The sequence below is a fragment of the Ambystoma mexicanum genome, chromosome 5q (assembly GCF_040938575.1).
Source record: "Ambystoma mexicanum isolate Mex_15411 chromosome 5q, UKY_AmexF1_1, whole genome shotgun sequence".
In the NCBI taxonomy this organism is placed as follows: Eukaryota; Metazoa; Chordata; class Amphibia; order Caudata; family Ambystomatidae; genus Ambystoma; species Ambystoma mexicanum.
In genome coordinates, this window is record NC_090933.1 from 568700052 (window position 1) to 568715867 (window position 15816).

The window sequence follows — 15816 nt, forward strand, 5'->3', positions numbered from 1 at the left end:
CCCCCCTCTCATGCACCGTGTCTCTCTCCTGTTATCCCCCACCCCCCTGCTCATGCCCCGTGTCTCTCTCCTGTTACATCCCACCCCCTTCTCATGCCCCATGTCTCTCTCCTGTTATCCCCCGCTCATGCCCCATGTCTCTCTCCTGTTACCCCCACCCCCTGCTCATGCCCCGTGTCTCCCTCTTGTTGCCCCCACCCCCGGCTCATGCCCTGTGTCTCCCTTGTGATACCCCCACCCCCCGCTCATACCCCGTGTCTCCCTCTTGTTCCCCCACCCCCTGCTCATGCCCTGTGTCTCCCTGCTGTTGCCCCCACCCCCCGCTCATGCCCCATGTCTCTCTCCTGTTACCCCTGCTCATGCCCTGTGTCTCTCTCCTGTTACCCCCACCCCCCTCTCATGCCCTGTGTCTCCCTGCTGTTTCCCCCCACCCCGGGCTCATGCCCTGTGTCTCTCTTCTGTTACCCCCCACCCTCTGCTCATGCCCCGTGTCTCCCTGCTGTTGCCTTCCAACCCCTCTCATGCCCCGTGTCTCCCTTGTGTTCCCCCCACCCCCGCTCATACCCAGTGTCTGCCTGCTGTTGCCCCCCACCCCCCTCTCATGCCCCGTGTCTCTCTCCTGTTACCCCAACCCCCTTCTCATGCCCAGTGTCTCTCTGCTGTTGCCCCCCACCCCGCGTTCATGCCCCGTGTCTCCCTGCTGTTGCCCCCCAACCCCCGCTCATGCCCCATGTCTCTCTCCTGTTACCCCCACCCCCTGATCATGCCCCGTGTCTCCCTGCTGTTGCCCCCCACCCCCCTCTCATGCCCCGTGTCTCTCTCCTGTTACCTCCCACCCCCCTCTCATGCCCCGTGTCTCTCTCCTGTTGCCCCCACCACCCGGTCATGCCCCGTGTCTCCCTGCTGTTGCCCCCCAACCACTGCTCATGCCTCTTGTCTCTCTCCTCTTGCCCCCCAGCCCCCTCCTCATGCCCCGTATCTCCCTGCTGTTGCCCCCAACTCCGCTCATGCCCCGTGTCTCTCTCCTGTTGCCCCCCACTCCCCTCCTCAGGCCCCGTGTCTTCCTGCTGTTGCCCCTCACTCCCCGCTCATGCCCCTTGTCTCCCTGCTGTTGCCAGCCACCCTGTGCTCATGCCCCGTATCTCTCTCTTGTTACCCCCACCCCCTGGTCATGCCCCGTCTCTCCCTGCTGTTGCCCCCCACCCCCTGCTCATGCCCCGTGTCTCTCTCCTGTTACCTCCCACCCCCTTCTCATGCCCCGTGTCTCTCTCCTGTTGCCCCCCACCCTCCGGTCATGCCCCGTGTCTCCCTGCTGTTGCCCCCCAACACTGCTCATGCCCCATGTCTCTCTACTGTTGCCCCCCCACCCTCCGGTCATGCCCCGTATCTCCCTGCTGTTGCCCCCCACCCCCCACTCCTGCCCCGTGTCTCTCTCCTGTTCCCCCATCCCTGGTCATGCCCCGTGTCTCTCTCCTGTTACCCCCACCCCCCGCTCATGCCCCGTGTCTCTCTTCTGTTACCCCCACCCCCCTCTCATGCACTGTGTCTCTCTCCTGTTATCCCCCACCCCCTGCTCATGCCCCGTGTCTCTCTCCTGTTACATCCCACCCCCTTCTCATGCCCCGTGTCTCTCTCCTGTTGCCCCCCACCCCCCGGTCATGCCCCGTGTCTCCATGCTGTTGCCCCCAACACCGCTCATGCCCCATGTCTCTCTCCTGTTGCCCCCCACCCCCCGGTCATGCCCCGTGTCTCCCTGCTGTTGCCCCCCACCCCCCACTCCTGCCCTGTGTCTCTCTCCTGTTCCCCCATCCCCGGTCATGCCCCGTGTCTCTCTCCTGTTACCCCCCACCCCCCTCTCATGCCCAGTGTCTCTCTCCTGTTACCCCCACCCCCCTCTCATGCCCCTGCCCCGTGTCTCTCTCATGTTCCCCCACCCCCTTCTCATGCCCCGTGTCTCTCTCCTGTTGCCCCCCACCCTCCGGTCATGCCCCGTGTCTCCCTGCTGTTGCCCCCCAACACCGCTCATGCCCCATGTCTCTCTACTGTTGCCCCCCCACCCTCCGGTCATGCCCCGTATCTCCCTGCTGTTGCCCCCCACCCCCCACTCCTGCCCCGTGTCTCTCTCCTGTTCCCCCATCCCTGGTCATGCCCCGTGTCTCTCTCCTGTTACCCCCACCCCCCGCTCATGCCCCGTGTCTCTCTTCTGTTACCCCCACCCCCCTCTCATGCACTGTGTCTCTCTCCTGTTATCCCCCACCCCCTGCTCATGCCCCGTGTCTCTCTCCTGTTACATCCCACCCCCTTCTCATGCCCCGTGTCTCTCTCCTGTTGCCCCCCACCCCCCGGTCATGCCCCGTGTCTCCATGCTGTTGCCCCCAACACCGCTCATGCCCCATGTCTCTCTCCTGTTGCCCCCCACCCCCCGGTCATGCCCCGTGTCTCCCTGCTGTTGCCCCCCACCCCCCACTCCTGCCCTGTGTCTCTCTCCTGTTCCCCCATCCCCGGTCATGCCCCGTGTCTCTCTCCTGTTACCCCCCACCCCCCTCTCATGCCCAGTGTCTCTCTCCTGTTACCCCCACCCCCCTCTCATGCCCCTGCCCCGTGTCTCTCTCATGTTCCCCCACCCCCGCTCATGCCCTGTGTCTCCCTCCCATTGCCCCCCACTCCCTGCTCATGCCCCGTGGTCTCTCTACTGTTACCCAACACCACCAGCTCATGTCCCGTGTCTCCTTCATGTTCCCCCACCCCCTGCTCATGCCCCGTGTCTCCCTGCTGTTGCCCCCCACCCCCCGCTCATGCCCGTGTCTCCCTCGTGTTCCCCCCACCCCCCGTTCATGCCCCTTGTCCACCCCCTGTTGCCCCCCACCCCCTGCTCATGCCCCATGTATCTCTCCTGTTACCCCCACCCCCCGCTCATGCCCCGTGTCTCCCTCTTGTTGCCCCCACCCCCCGCTCATGCCCTGTGTCTCCCTCGTGTTACCCTCACCCCCTGCTCATGCCCCGTGTCTCCCTCTTGTTCCCTCACCCCCTGCTCATGCCCTGTGTCTCCCTGCTGTTGCCCCCACCCCCCGCTCATGCCCCATGTCTCTCTCCTGTTACCCCCCGCTCATGCCCTGTGTCTCTCTCCTGTTACCCCCAACCCCTCTCATGCCCTGTGTCTCCCTCGTGTTCCCCCACCCCGCGCTCATGCCCCGTGTCTCCCTGCTGTTTCCCCCCACCCCCGCTCATGCCCTGTGTCTCTCTTCTGTTACCTCCCACCCTCTGCTCATGCCCCGTGTCTCCCTGCTGTTGCCCCCCAACCCCTCTCATGCCCCGTGTCTCCCTTGTGTTCCCCCCACCCCTGCTCATGCCCAATGTCACCCTGCTGTTGCCCCCCAGCCCCCTCTCATGCCCCTTGTCTCTCTCCTGTTACCCCAACCAACTTCTCATGCCCAGTGTCTCTCTGCTGTTGCCCCCCAACCCCCGGTCATGCCCCGTGTCTCCCTGCTGTTGCCCCTCAACCCCTGCTCATGCCCTGTGTCTTTCTCCTGTTACCCCCACCCCCCGGTCATGCCCCGTCTCCCTGCTTTTGCCCCCCACCGCTTGCTCATGCCCCGTGTCTCTCTCCTGTTACCTCCCACCCCCCTCTCATGCCCCATGTCTCTCTCCTGTTGCCCCCCACCTCCCGGTCATGCCCCGTGTCTCCCTGCTGTTGCCCCCCAACCACCGCTCATGCCCCGTGTCTCTCTCCTGTTGCCCTCCACCCCCCTCCTCATGCCCCGTGTCTCCCTGCTGTTGCCCCCAACCACCGCTCATGCCCCGTGTCTCTCTCCTGTTGCCCCCCACTCCCCTCCTCAGGCCCCGTGTCTTCCTGCTGTTGCCCCTCACTCCCCGCTCATGCCCCGTTTCTCCCTGCTGTTGCCAGCCACCCTATGCTCATGCCCCGTATCTCTCTCTTGTTACCCCCACCCCCGGTCATGCCCCGTGTCTCCCTGCTGTTGCCCCCCACCCCTGCTCATGCCCCGTGTCTCTCTCCTGTTACCTCCCACCCCTTTCGCATGCCCCGTGTCTCTCTCCTGTTGCCCCCCACCCCCCGGTCATGCCCTGTGTCTCCCTGCTGTTGCCCCCCAACACCGCTCATGCCCCATGTCTCTCTCCTGTTGTCCCCCCACCCCTGGTCATGTCCCGTGTCTCCCTGCTGTTGCCACCCACCCCCCACTCCTGCCCTGTGTCTCTCTCCTGTTCCCCCCATCCCTGGTCATGCCCCGTGTCTCTCTCCTGTTACCCCCCACCCCCCGCTCATGCCCCGTGTCTCTCTTCTGTTACCCCCACCCCCCTCTCATGCACCGTGTCTCTCTCCTGTTACCCCCCAACCCCCTGCTCATGCCCCGTGTCTCTCTCCTGTTACCTCCCACCCCCTTCTCATGCCCCGTGTCTCTCGCCTGTTGCCCCCCACCCCCGGTCATGCCCCGTGTCTCCCTGCTGTTGCCCCCCAACACCACTCATGCCCCATGTCTCACTCCTGTTGCCCCCCACCCCCGGTCATGCCCCGTGTCTCCCTTCTGTTGCCCCCCACTCCCCACTCCTGCCCCGTGTCTCTCTCCTGTTCCCCCCATCCCCGGTCATGCCCCGTGTCTCTCTCCTGTTACCCCCCACCCCTCGCTCATGCCCCGTGTCCCTCTTCTGTTACCCCCACCCCCCTCTCATGCGCCGTGTCTCTCTCCTGTTACCCCCCACCCCCTCTCATGCCCCGTGTCTCTTTCCTGTTACCCCCATCCCCCTCTCATGCCCCGTGTCTCTCTCGTGTTCCCCCCACCCCCCGCTCATGCCCTGTGTCTCACTCCCGTTGCCCCCCACTCCCTGCTCATGCCCCGTGTCTCTCTCCTGTTACCCCCACCACCAGCTCATGCCCCGTGTCTCCTTCATGTTCCCCCATTCCCTGCTCATGCCCCGTGTCTCCCTGCTGTTTCCCCCCACCCCCCGCTCATGCCCCGTGTCCACCTCCGGTTGCCACCCCACCCCCTGCTCATGCCCCATGTCTCTCTCCTGTTACCCCCACCCCCCGTTCATGCCCGTGTCTCCCTCTTGTTGCCCCCATCCCCCGCTCATGCCCCGTGTCTCCCTCGTGTTACCGCCACCCCCCAGCTCATGCCCCGTGTCTCCCTCTTGTTCCCCCACCCCCTGCTCATGCCCTGTGTCTCCCTGCTGTTGCCCCCACCCCCCGCTCATGCCCCGTGTCTCTCTCCTGTTACCCCCCGCTCATGCCCTGTGTCTCTCTCCTGTTACCCCGACCCACCTCTCATGCCCTGTGTCTCCCTCGTGTTCCCCCCACCCCCTGCTCATGCTCCGTGTCTCCCTGCTGTTTCCCCCACCCATGCTCTGTGTCTCTCTTCTGTTACCCCTCACCCCCTGCCCATGCCTCGTGTCTCCCTGCTGTTGCCCCCAACCCCTCTCATGCCCCTTGTCTCCCTCGTGTTCCCCCCATCCCCCGCTCATGCCCAGTGTCTCCCTGCTGTTGCCCCCCACCCCCCTTCATGCCCTGTGTCTCTCTCCTGTTACCCCAACCCCCTTCTCATGCCCAGTGTCTCTCTGCTGTTGCCCCCCACCCCCGGTCATGCCCCGTGTCTCCCTGCTGTTGCCCCCCAACCCCCGCTCATGCCCCGTGTCTCTCTCCTGTTACCCCCACCCCCGGTCATGCCCTGTGTCTCCCTGCTGTTGCCCCCCCACCCCCTGCTCATTCCCCGAGTCTCCCTGCTCTTGCCCCCCAACCCCCGCTCATGCCCCGTGTCTCCCCTGTTACCTCCCACCCTACGGTCATGCCCCGTGTCTCCCTGCTGTTGCCCCCCACCCTCCGCTCAAGCCCCGTGTCTCTCTCCTGTTACCCCCCACCCCCCTCTCATGCCCAGTGTCTCTCTCCTGTTGCCCGCCACCCCAAATCATGCCCCGTGTGTCCCTGCTGTTGCCGCCTACCCCCCGCTCATGCCCCGTGTTTCCCTCCTGTTCCCCCTACCCCCCGGTCATGCCCCGTGTCTCCCTGCTGTTGCCCCTCACCCCCCGCTCATGCCCCGTGTCGTCCTGCTGTTACCCCCCACCCCCCGCTCATGCCCCAGGTCTCTCTCCTGTTACCCCCACCCCCCGCTCAAGCCCTGTATCTCTTTCCTGTTGCCCCCAACCCCCGCTCATGCCCTTTGTCTCTCTCCTGTTACCCCCCACCCCCGCTCATGCCCCGTGTCTCTCTCCTGTTGCACCCATACCCCGCTCACTCTCTCCTGTTACCCCCCACCCCCGCTCATGCCCCGTGTCTCTCTCCTGTTGCCCCTCATACCCTGCTCATGCCCCGTGTCTCTCTCCTGTTACCCCCCACCCCCTCTCAAGCCCTGTGTCTCTCTCCTGTTATCCCCACACCCCTCTCATGCCCTGTGTCTCTCTCCTGTTACCCCCCCACCCCCCTCTCATGCCCTGTGTCTCTCTCCTGTTGCCCTCCCAACCCCCGGTCATGCCCCGTGTCTCCCTGCTGTTGCCCCCCACCCCCGCTCATGCCCCATGTCTCTCTCCTGTTACCCTCCACCCCCTCTCATGCCCTGTGTCTCTCTCCTGTTACCCCCCACCCCCCTCTCATGCCCCGTGTTTCTCTCCTGTTACCCCCCACACCCTGGTCATGCCCTGTGTCTCTCTCCTGTTGCCCCCCACACCTTGGTCATGCCCCGTGTCTCTCTCCTGTTGCCCCCCACCCCCCTGTCATGCCCCGTGTCTCCCTCCTGTTGCCCCCCACCCCCCGCTCATGCCTCGTGTCTCTCTTCTGTTACCCCCCACCCCCCTCTCATGCCCCGTGTCTCTCTCCTGTTACCCCCCACCCCCCGGTTATGCCCCGTCTCTCTCTCCTGTTGCCCCACACCCTCCAGTCATGCCCCGTGTCTCTCTCCTGTTGCCCCCCACCCCCTGGCCATGCCCCGGCTCTCCCTCCTGTTGCCCCCCACCCCCCGCTCATGCCCCGTGTCTCTCTTCTGTTACCCCCCACCCCCCTCTCATGCCACCTGTCTCTCTCCTGTTACCCCCATCCCCTCTCATGCCCGTTGTCTCTCTCCTGTTACCCACCCATCCGCCTCTCATGTCCCGTGTCTCTCTCGTGTTCCCCCCACCCCTGCTCATGCCCCGTGTCTCCCTGCTTTTGACCCCCACCCTCGCTCATGCCCAGTGTCTCCCTCCCGTTGCCCCCACTCCCTGCTCATGACCCGTGTCTCTCTCCTGTTACCCCCCACCACCAGCTCATGCCCCGTGTCTCCTTCATGTTCCCCCACCCCCGCTCATGCCCCGTGTCTCCCTGCTGTTGCCCTCCACCCCCCGCTCATGCCCATGTCTCCGTCGTGTTCCCCCCCTTGCTCATGCCCCGTGTCCACCTCCTGTCGCCTCCCACCCCTTGCTCATGCCCCATGTCTCTCTCCTGTTACCCCCACCCCCCGCTCTTGCCCCGTGTCTCCCTGCTGTTTCCATCACCCCCCGCTCATGCCCTGTGTCTCTCTTCTATTACCCCCACCACCTGCTCATGCCCCGTGTCTCCCTGCTGTTGCCCCCCAACCCCTCTTATGCCTCGTGTCTCCCTCGTGTAACCCCCACCCCCCACTCATGCCCAGTGTCTCTCTGCTGTTGCCCCCCACCCCCCGGTCATGCCCCGTATCTCCCTGCTGTTGCCCCCTAACCCCCGCTCATGCCCCGTGTCTCTCTCCTGTTACCCCCACCCCCGGTCATGCCCCTGTCTCCCTGCTGTTGCCCCCCACCCCCTGCCCTGTGTCTCTCTCCTGTTACCTCCCACCCCCCTCTCATGCCCCATGTCTCTATCCTGTTGCCCCCCACCTCCCGGTCATGCCCCGTGTCTCCCTGCTGTTGCCCCCCAACCACCGCTCATGCCCCGTGTCTCTCTCCTGTTGCCCTCCACCCCCCTCCTCATGCCCCGTGTCTCCCTGCTGTTGCCCCCAACCACCGCTCATGCCCCGTGTCTCTCTCCTGTTGCCCCCCACTCCCCTCCTCAGGCCCCGTGTCTTCCTGCTGTTGCCCCTCACTCCCCGCTCATGCCCCGTTTCTCCCTGCTGTTGCCAGCCACCCTATGCTCATGCCCCGTATCTCTCTCTTGTTACCCCCACCCCCGGTCATGCCCCGTGTCTCCCTGCTGTTGCCCCCCACCCCTGCTCATGCCCCGTGTCTCTCTCCTGTTACCTCCCACCCCTTTCGCATGCCCCGTGTCTCTCTCCTGTTGCCCCCCACCCCCCGGTCATGCCCTGTGTCTCCCTGCTGTTGCCCCCCAACACCGCTCATGCCCCATGTCTCTCTCCTGTTGTCCCCCCACCCCTGGTCATGCCCCGTGTCTCCCTGCTGTTGCCACCCACCCCCCACTCCTGCCCTGTGTCTCTCTCCTGTTCCCCCCATCCCTGGTCATGCCCCGTGTCTCTCTCCTGTTACCCCCCACCCCCCGCTCATGCCCCGTGTCTCTCTTCTGTTACCCCCACCCCCCTCTCATGCACCGTGTCTCTCTCCTGTTACCCCCCAACCCCCTGCTCATGCCCTGTGTCTCTCTCCTGTTACCTCCCACCCCCTTCTCATGCCCCGTGTCTCTCGCCTGTTGCCCCCCACCCCCGATCATGCCCCGTGTCTCCCTGCTGTTGCCCCCCAACACCACTCATGCCCCATGTCTCACTCCTGTTGCCCCCCACCCCCGGTCATGCCCCGTGTCTCCCTTCTGTTGCCCCCCACTCCCCACTCCTGCCCCGTGTCTCTCTCCTGTTCCCCCCATCCCCGGTCATGCCCCGTGTCTCTCTCCTGTTACCCCCCACCCCTCGCTCATGCCCCGTGTCCCTCTTCTGTTACCCCCACCCCCCTCTCATGCGCCGTGTCTCTCTCCTGTTACCCCCCACCCCCTCTCATGCCCCGTGTCTCTTTCCTGTTACCCCCATCCCCCTCTCATGCCCCGTGTCTCTCTCATGTTCCCCCCACCCCCCGCTCATGCCCTGTGTCTCACTCCCGTTGCCCCCCACTCCCTGCTCATGCCCCGTGTCTCTCTCCTGTTACCCCCACCACCAGCTCATGCCCCGTGTCTCCTTCATGTTCCCCCACTCCCTGCTCATGCCCCGTGTCTCCCTGCTGTTTCCCCCCACCCCCCGCTCATGCCCCGTGTCCACCTCCGGTTGCCACCCCACCCCCTGCTCATGCCCCATGTCTCTCTCCTGTTACCCCCACCCCCCGTTCATGCCCGTGTCTCCCTCTTGTTGCCGCCATCCCCCGCTCATGCCCCGTGTCTCCCTCGTGTTACCGCCACCCCCCAGCTCATGCCCCGTGTCTCCCTCTTGTTCCCCCACCCCCTGCTCATGCCCTGTGTCTCCCTGCTGTTGCCCCCACCCCCCGCTCATGCCCCGTGTCTCTCTCCTGTTACCCCCCGCTCATGCCCTGTGTCTCTCTCCTGTTACCCCGACCCACCTCTCATGCCCTGTGTCTCCCTCGTGTTCCCCCCACCCCCTGCTCATGCCCCGTGTCTCCCTGCTGTTTCCCCCACCCATGCTCTGTGTCTCTCTTCTGTTACCCCTCACCCCCTGCCCATGCCTCGTGTCTCCCTGCTGTTGCCCCCAACCCCTCTCATGCCCCTTGTCTCCCTCGTGTTCCCCCCATCCCCCGCTCATGCCCAGTGTCTCCCTGCTGTTGCCCCCCACCCCCCTTCATGCCCTGTGTCTCTCTCCTGTTACCCCAACCCCCTTCTCATGCCCAGTGTCTCTCTGCTGTTGCCCCCCACCCCCGGTCATGCCCCGTGTCTCCCTGCTGTTGCCCCCCAACCCCCGCTCATGCCCCGTGTCTCTCTCCTGTTACCCCCACCCCCGGTCATGCCCTGTGTCTCCCTGCTGTTGCCCCCCCACCCCCTGCTCATTCCCCGAGTCTCCCTGCTCTTGCCCCCCAACCCCCGCTCATGCCCCGTGTCTCCCCTGTTACCTCCCACCCTACGGTCATGCCCCGTGTCTCCCTGCTGTTGCCCCCCACCCTCCGCTCAAGCCCCGTGTCTCTCTCCTGTTACCCCCCACCCCCCTCTCATGCCCAATGTCTCTCTCCTGTTGCCCGCCACCCCAAATCATGCCCCGTGTGTCCCTGCTGTTGCCGCCTACCCCCCGCTCATGCCCCGTGTTTCCCTCCTGTTCCCCCTACCCCCCGGTCATGCCCCGTGTCTCCCTGCTGTTGCCCCTCACCCCCCACTCATGCCCCGTGTCGTCCTGCTGTTACCCCCCACCCCCCGCTCATGCCCCAGGTCTCTCTCCTGTTACCCCCACCCCCCGCTCAAGCCCTGTATCTCTTTCCTGTTGCCCCCAACCCCCGCTCATGCCCTTTGTCTCTCTCCTGTTACCCCCCACCCCCGCTCATGCCCCGTGTCTCTCTCCTGTTGCACCCATACCCCGCTCACTATCTCCTGTTACCCCCCACCCCCGCTCATGCCCCGTGTCTCTCTCCTGTTGCCCCTCATACCCTGCTCATGCCCCGTGTCTCTCTCCTGTTACCCCCCACCCCCTCTCAAGCCCTGTGTCTCTCTCCTGTTATCCCCACACCCCTCTCATGCCCTGTGTCTCTCTCCTGTTACCCCCCACCCCCCTCTCATGCCCTGTGTCTCTCTCCTGTTGCCCTCCCAACCCCCGGTCATGCCCCGTGTCTCCCTGCTGTTGCCCCCCACCCCCGCTCATGCCCCATGTCTCTCTCCTGTTACCCTCCACCCCCTCTCATGCCCTGTGTCTCTCTCCTGTTACCCCCCACCCCCCTCTCATGCCCCGTGTTTCTCTCCTGTTACCCCCCACACCCTGGTCATGCCCTGTGTCTCTCTCCTGTTGCCCCCCACACCTTGGTCATGCCCCGTGTCTCTCTCCTGTTGCCCCCCACCCCCTGTCATGCCCCGTGTCTCCCTCCTGTTGCCCCCCACCCCCCGCTCATGCCTCGTGTCTCTCTTCTGTTACCCCCCACCCCCCTCTCATGCCCCGTGTCTCTCTCCTGTTACCCCCCACCCCCCGGTCATGCCCCGTCTCTCTCTCCTGTTGCCCCACACCCTCCAGTCATGCCCCGTGTCTCTCTCCTGTTGCCCCCCACCCCCTGGCCATGCCCCGGCTCTCCCTCCTGTTGCCCCCCACCCCCCGCTCATGCCCCGTGTCTCTCTTCTGTTACCCCCCACCCCCCTCTCATGCCACCTGTCTCTCTCCTGTTACCCCCATCCCCTCTCATGCCCGTTGTCTCTCTCCTGTTACCCCCCCATCCGCCTCTCATGTCCCGTGTCTCTCTCGTGTTCCCCCCACCCCTGCTCATGCCCCGTGTCTCCCTGCTTTTGACCCCCACCCTCGCTCATGCCCAGTGTCTCCCTCCCGTTGCCCCCACTCCCTGCTCATGACCCCGTGTCTCTCTCCTGTTACCCCCCACCACCAGCTCATGCCCCGTGTCTCCTTCATGTTCCCCCACCCCCGCTCATGCCCCGTGTCTCCCTGCTGTTGCCCCCCACCCCCCGGTCATGCCCCGTATCTCCCTGCTGTTGCCCCCTAACCCCCGCTCATGCCCCATGTCTCTCTCCTGTTACCCCCACCCCCGGTCATGCCCCTGTCTCCCTGCTGTTGCCCCCCACCCCCTGCCCTGTGTCTCTCTCCTGTTACCTCCCACCCCCCTCTCATGCCCCGTGTCTTGCTCCTGTTGCCCCCCACCTCCCGGTCATGCCCCGTGTCTCTCTCCTGTTGCCCCCACACCCCTCCTCATGCCCGTGTCTCCCTGCTGTTGCCCCTCACTCCCCGCTCATGCCCTGTGTCTCCCTGCTGTTGCCAGCCACCCTCTGCTCATGACCCGTGTCTCTCTCCTGTTACGCCCCACCATCCGCTCATTCCTCGTGTCTTTCTCCTGTTGCCCCCACCCCGCTCATGCCCCGTGTCTCTGTGCTGTGCCCCCCACCCTCGCTCATGCCCTGTGTCTCCCTCCCGTTGCCCCCCACTTCCCGCTCATGCCCCGTGTCTCTCTCCTGTTACCCCCACCACCAGCTCATGCCCCATGTCTCCTTCATGTTCCCCCACCCCCTGTTCATGCCCCGTGTCTCCCTGCTGTTGCCCCCCACCCCCGCTCATGCCCGTGTCTCCATCGTGTTCCCCCCACCCCCGCTCATGCCCCTTGTCTCCCTCCCCCCCACCCCCTGCTCATTACCCCATGTCTCTCTCCTGTTACCCCCACCCCCTGCTCATGCCCCATGTCTCCCTCTTGTTGCCCCCACCCCCCGCTCATGCCCTGTGTCTCCCTCATGTTACCCCCACCCCCCGCACATGCCCCTTGTCTCCCTCTTGTTCCTCCACCCCCTGCTCATGCCCTGTGTCTCCCTGCTGTTGCCCCCACCCCCCGCTCATGCCCCGTGTCTCTCTCCTGTTACCCCCCACCCCACGCTCATGCCCTGTGTCGCTCTCCCTTTACCCCCACCCCCCTCTCATGCCCCGTGTCTCCTTTGTGTCTCCCTGCTGTTGCCCCCCACCCTCCGCTCATGCCCCATGTCTCCCTGCTGTTTCCCCCCCACCCCCCGCTCATGCACTGTGTCTCTCTCCTGCTACCCCCCACCCCCTCTCATGCCCCGTGCCTCCCTCGTGTTCCCCCCACCCCCGGCTCATGCCCTGTGTCTCCCTGTTGTTGACCCCCACCCCCTCTCATGCCCCGTGTCTCTCTCATGTTCCCCCACCCCCCTTTCATGCCCCGTGTCTCTCTCCTGTTGCCCCCCACCCCCCGCTCATGCCCCATGTCTCCCTGCTCTTGCCCCCCAACCCCCACTCATGCCCCGTGTCTCTCCTGTTACCCCCCACCCCATGATCATGCCCCGTGTCTCCCTGCTGTTGCCCCCCACCCTACGCTCATGCCCTGTGTCTCTCTCCTGTTACCCCCCACCCCCCTCTCATGCCCCGTGTCTCTCTCCTGTTGCCCCCACCCCCCCATCATGCCCCGTGTCTCCCTGCTGTTACCTCCCACCCCCCTCTCATGCCCCGTGTCTCTCTCCTGTTGCCCCCCACCCCCTGCTCATGCCCCGTGTCTCTCTCCTGTTACCTCCCACCCCCCTCTCATGCCCCGTGTCTCTCTCCTGTTGCCCCCCACCCCCCAGTCATGCCCCATGTCTCACTGCTGTTGCCCCCCAACCACCGCTCATGCCCCATGTCTCTCTCCTGTTGCCCCCCACCCCCTGATCATGCCCCCTGTCTCCCTGCTGTTGCCCCCCACCCCCCGCTCAAGCCCTGTGTTTCTCTCCTGTTCCCCCTACCCCCTGGTCATGCCCAGTGTTCTCCCTGCTGTTGCCCCTCACCCCCATCTCATGCCCCATGTCTCCCTGCTGTTACCCCCCCACCCCCGCTCATGCCCCAGGTCTCTCTCCTGTTACCCCCACCCCCGCTCAAGCCCTGTATCTCTTTCCTGTTGCCCCCCGATCATGCCCCTTGTCTCTCTCCTGTTACCCCCCACCCCCCGCTCATGCCCCGTGTCTCTCTCCTGTTGCAACCATACCCCGCTCATGCCCCGTGACTCTCTCCTGTTACCCCTCAAGCCACTCTCATGCCCCCTGTCTCCCTGCTGTTGCCCCCCACCCTCCGCTCATGCCCCGTGTCTCCCTGCTGTTGCCCCCATCCCCTGCGCATGCCCAGTGTCTCTCTCCTGTTACCCCCCACCCCTCTCATGCCCTGTGTCTCTCTCCTGTTACCCCCCACCCCCCTCTCATGCCCTGTGTCTCTCTCATGTTGCCCACGACCCCTGGTCATGCCCGTGTCTCCCTGCTGTTGCCCCCCACCCCCGCTCATGCCCCGTGTCTCCCTGCTGTTGCCAGCCACCCTCTGCTCATGCCCCGTGTCTCTCTCCTGTTACGCCCCACCTCCCGCTCATGCCCCGTGTCTCTCTCCTGTTGCCCCCACTCCCTGCTCATGCCCCGTGTCTCTCTCCTGTTACCTCCCACCCCCCGCTCATGCCCCGTGTCTCTCTCCTGTTGCCCCACCCCCCGCTCATGCCCCGTGTCTCGCTCCTGTTGCCCCCTGCTCATGCCCCGTGTCTCCCTGCTATTGCCCCTCACTCCCCGCTCATGCCTTGTGTCTCCCTGCTGTTGCCAGCCACCCTCTGCTCATGCCCCGTGTCTCTCTCCTGTTACGCCCCACCTCCCGCTCATGCCCCATGTCTCTCTCCTGTTGCCCCCCACCCCCTGCTCATGCCCCGTGTCTCTCTCCTGTTACCCCCTACCCCCCGCTCATGCCCCGTGTCTCTCTCCTGTTGCCTCCACCCCCCGCTCATGCCCCGTGACTCTCTCCTGTTACCCCACACCCCCTCTCATGCCCCGTGTCTCCCTGCTGTTGCCCCCCACCCTCCGCTCATGCCCCGTGTTTCCCTGCTGTTGCCCCCACCACCACACTCATGCCCTGTGTCTCTGTCCTGTTACTCCCCCAAACCCCCCTCTCATTCCCCATGTCTCTCTCCTGTTACCCCCCCACCCCCCTTCCATGCCCCGTGTCTCTCTCCTGTTACCCCCCACCCCCCTCTCATGCCCGTGTCTCTCTCCTGTTGCCCCCACCCCCGGGGAATGCCCCGTGTCTCCCTGCTGTTGCCCCCCACACCCCGTTCATGCCCTGTGTCTCTCTCCTGTTACCCCAACCCCCAGTCATGCCCCGTGTCTCCCTGCTGTTGCCCCCCACCCCCAACTCATGTCCCGTGTCTCCCTGCTGTTGCCCCCCTTCACCCCCACCCCCCGCTCATGCACCGTGTCTCTCTCCTGCTACCCCCCACCCCCTCTCATGCCCCGTGCCTCCCTCGTGTTCCCCCACCCCCCGCTCATGCCCTGTGTCTCCCTGCTGTTGCCCCCCACCCCCCTCTCATGCCCCGTGTCTCTCTCCTGTTACCCCCACCCCCCACTCATGCCCCGTGTCTTTCTCCTGTTGCCCGCCCCCCACCCCCCGCTCATGCCCCATGTCTCTCTGCTGTTGCCCCCTAACCCCTGCTCATGCCCCGTGTCTCTCCTGTTACCCCCCACCCCACGGGCATGCCCCGTGTCTCCCTGCTGTTGCCCCCCACCCTCTGCTCATGTCCCGTGTCTCTCTCCTGTTACCCCCACCCCCCTCTCATGCCCCGTTTCTCTCTCCTGTTGCCCCCACCCCCTGCTCATGCCCCGTGTCTCTCTCCTGTTGCACCCATACCCCGATCATGCCCCGTGACTCTCTCCTGTTACCCCCGACCCCCTCTCATGCCCCTTGTCTCCCTGCTGTTGCCCCCCACCCTCCGCTCATGCCCCGTGTCTCCCTGCTGTTGCTCCCATCCCCTTGCTCATGCCCCGTGTCTCTCTCCTGTTACCCCCACCCCCTCTCATGCCCTGCGTCTCTCTCCTGTTACCCACCACCCCCTCTCATGCCCTGTATCTCTCTCCTGTTACCCCCCACCCCCCTCTCATGACCTGTGTCTCTCTCCTGTTGCCCCCTACCCCCCGGTCATGCCCTGTGTCTCCCTGCTGTTGCCCCCACCCCCCGCTCATGCCCCGTGTCTCTCTCCTGTTACCATCCACCCCCTCTCATGCCCTGTGTCTCTCTCCTGTTACCCCCACCCCCTCTCTTGACCCGTGTCTGTCTCCTGTTACCCCCACCCCCTGGTCATGCCCTGTGTCTCTCTCCTGCAGCCTCCCACCCCCCGGTCATGCCCTGTGTCTCTCTCCTGTTGCCCCCACCCCCTGCTCATGCCCCATGTCTCTCTTCTGTTACCCCCCGCCCCCCTCTCATGCCCCGTGTCTCCCTCGTGTTCCCCCCACCCCCCGCTCATGCCCCGTGTCTCCCTGCTGTTGCCCCCCACCCACCGCGT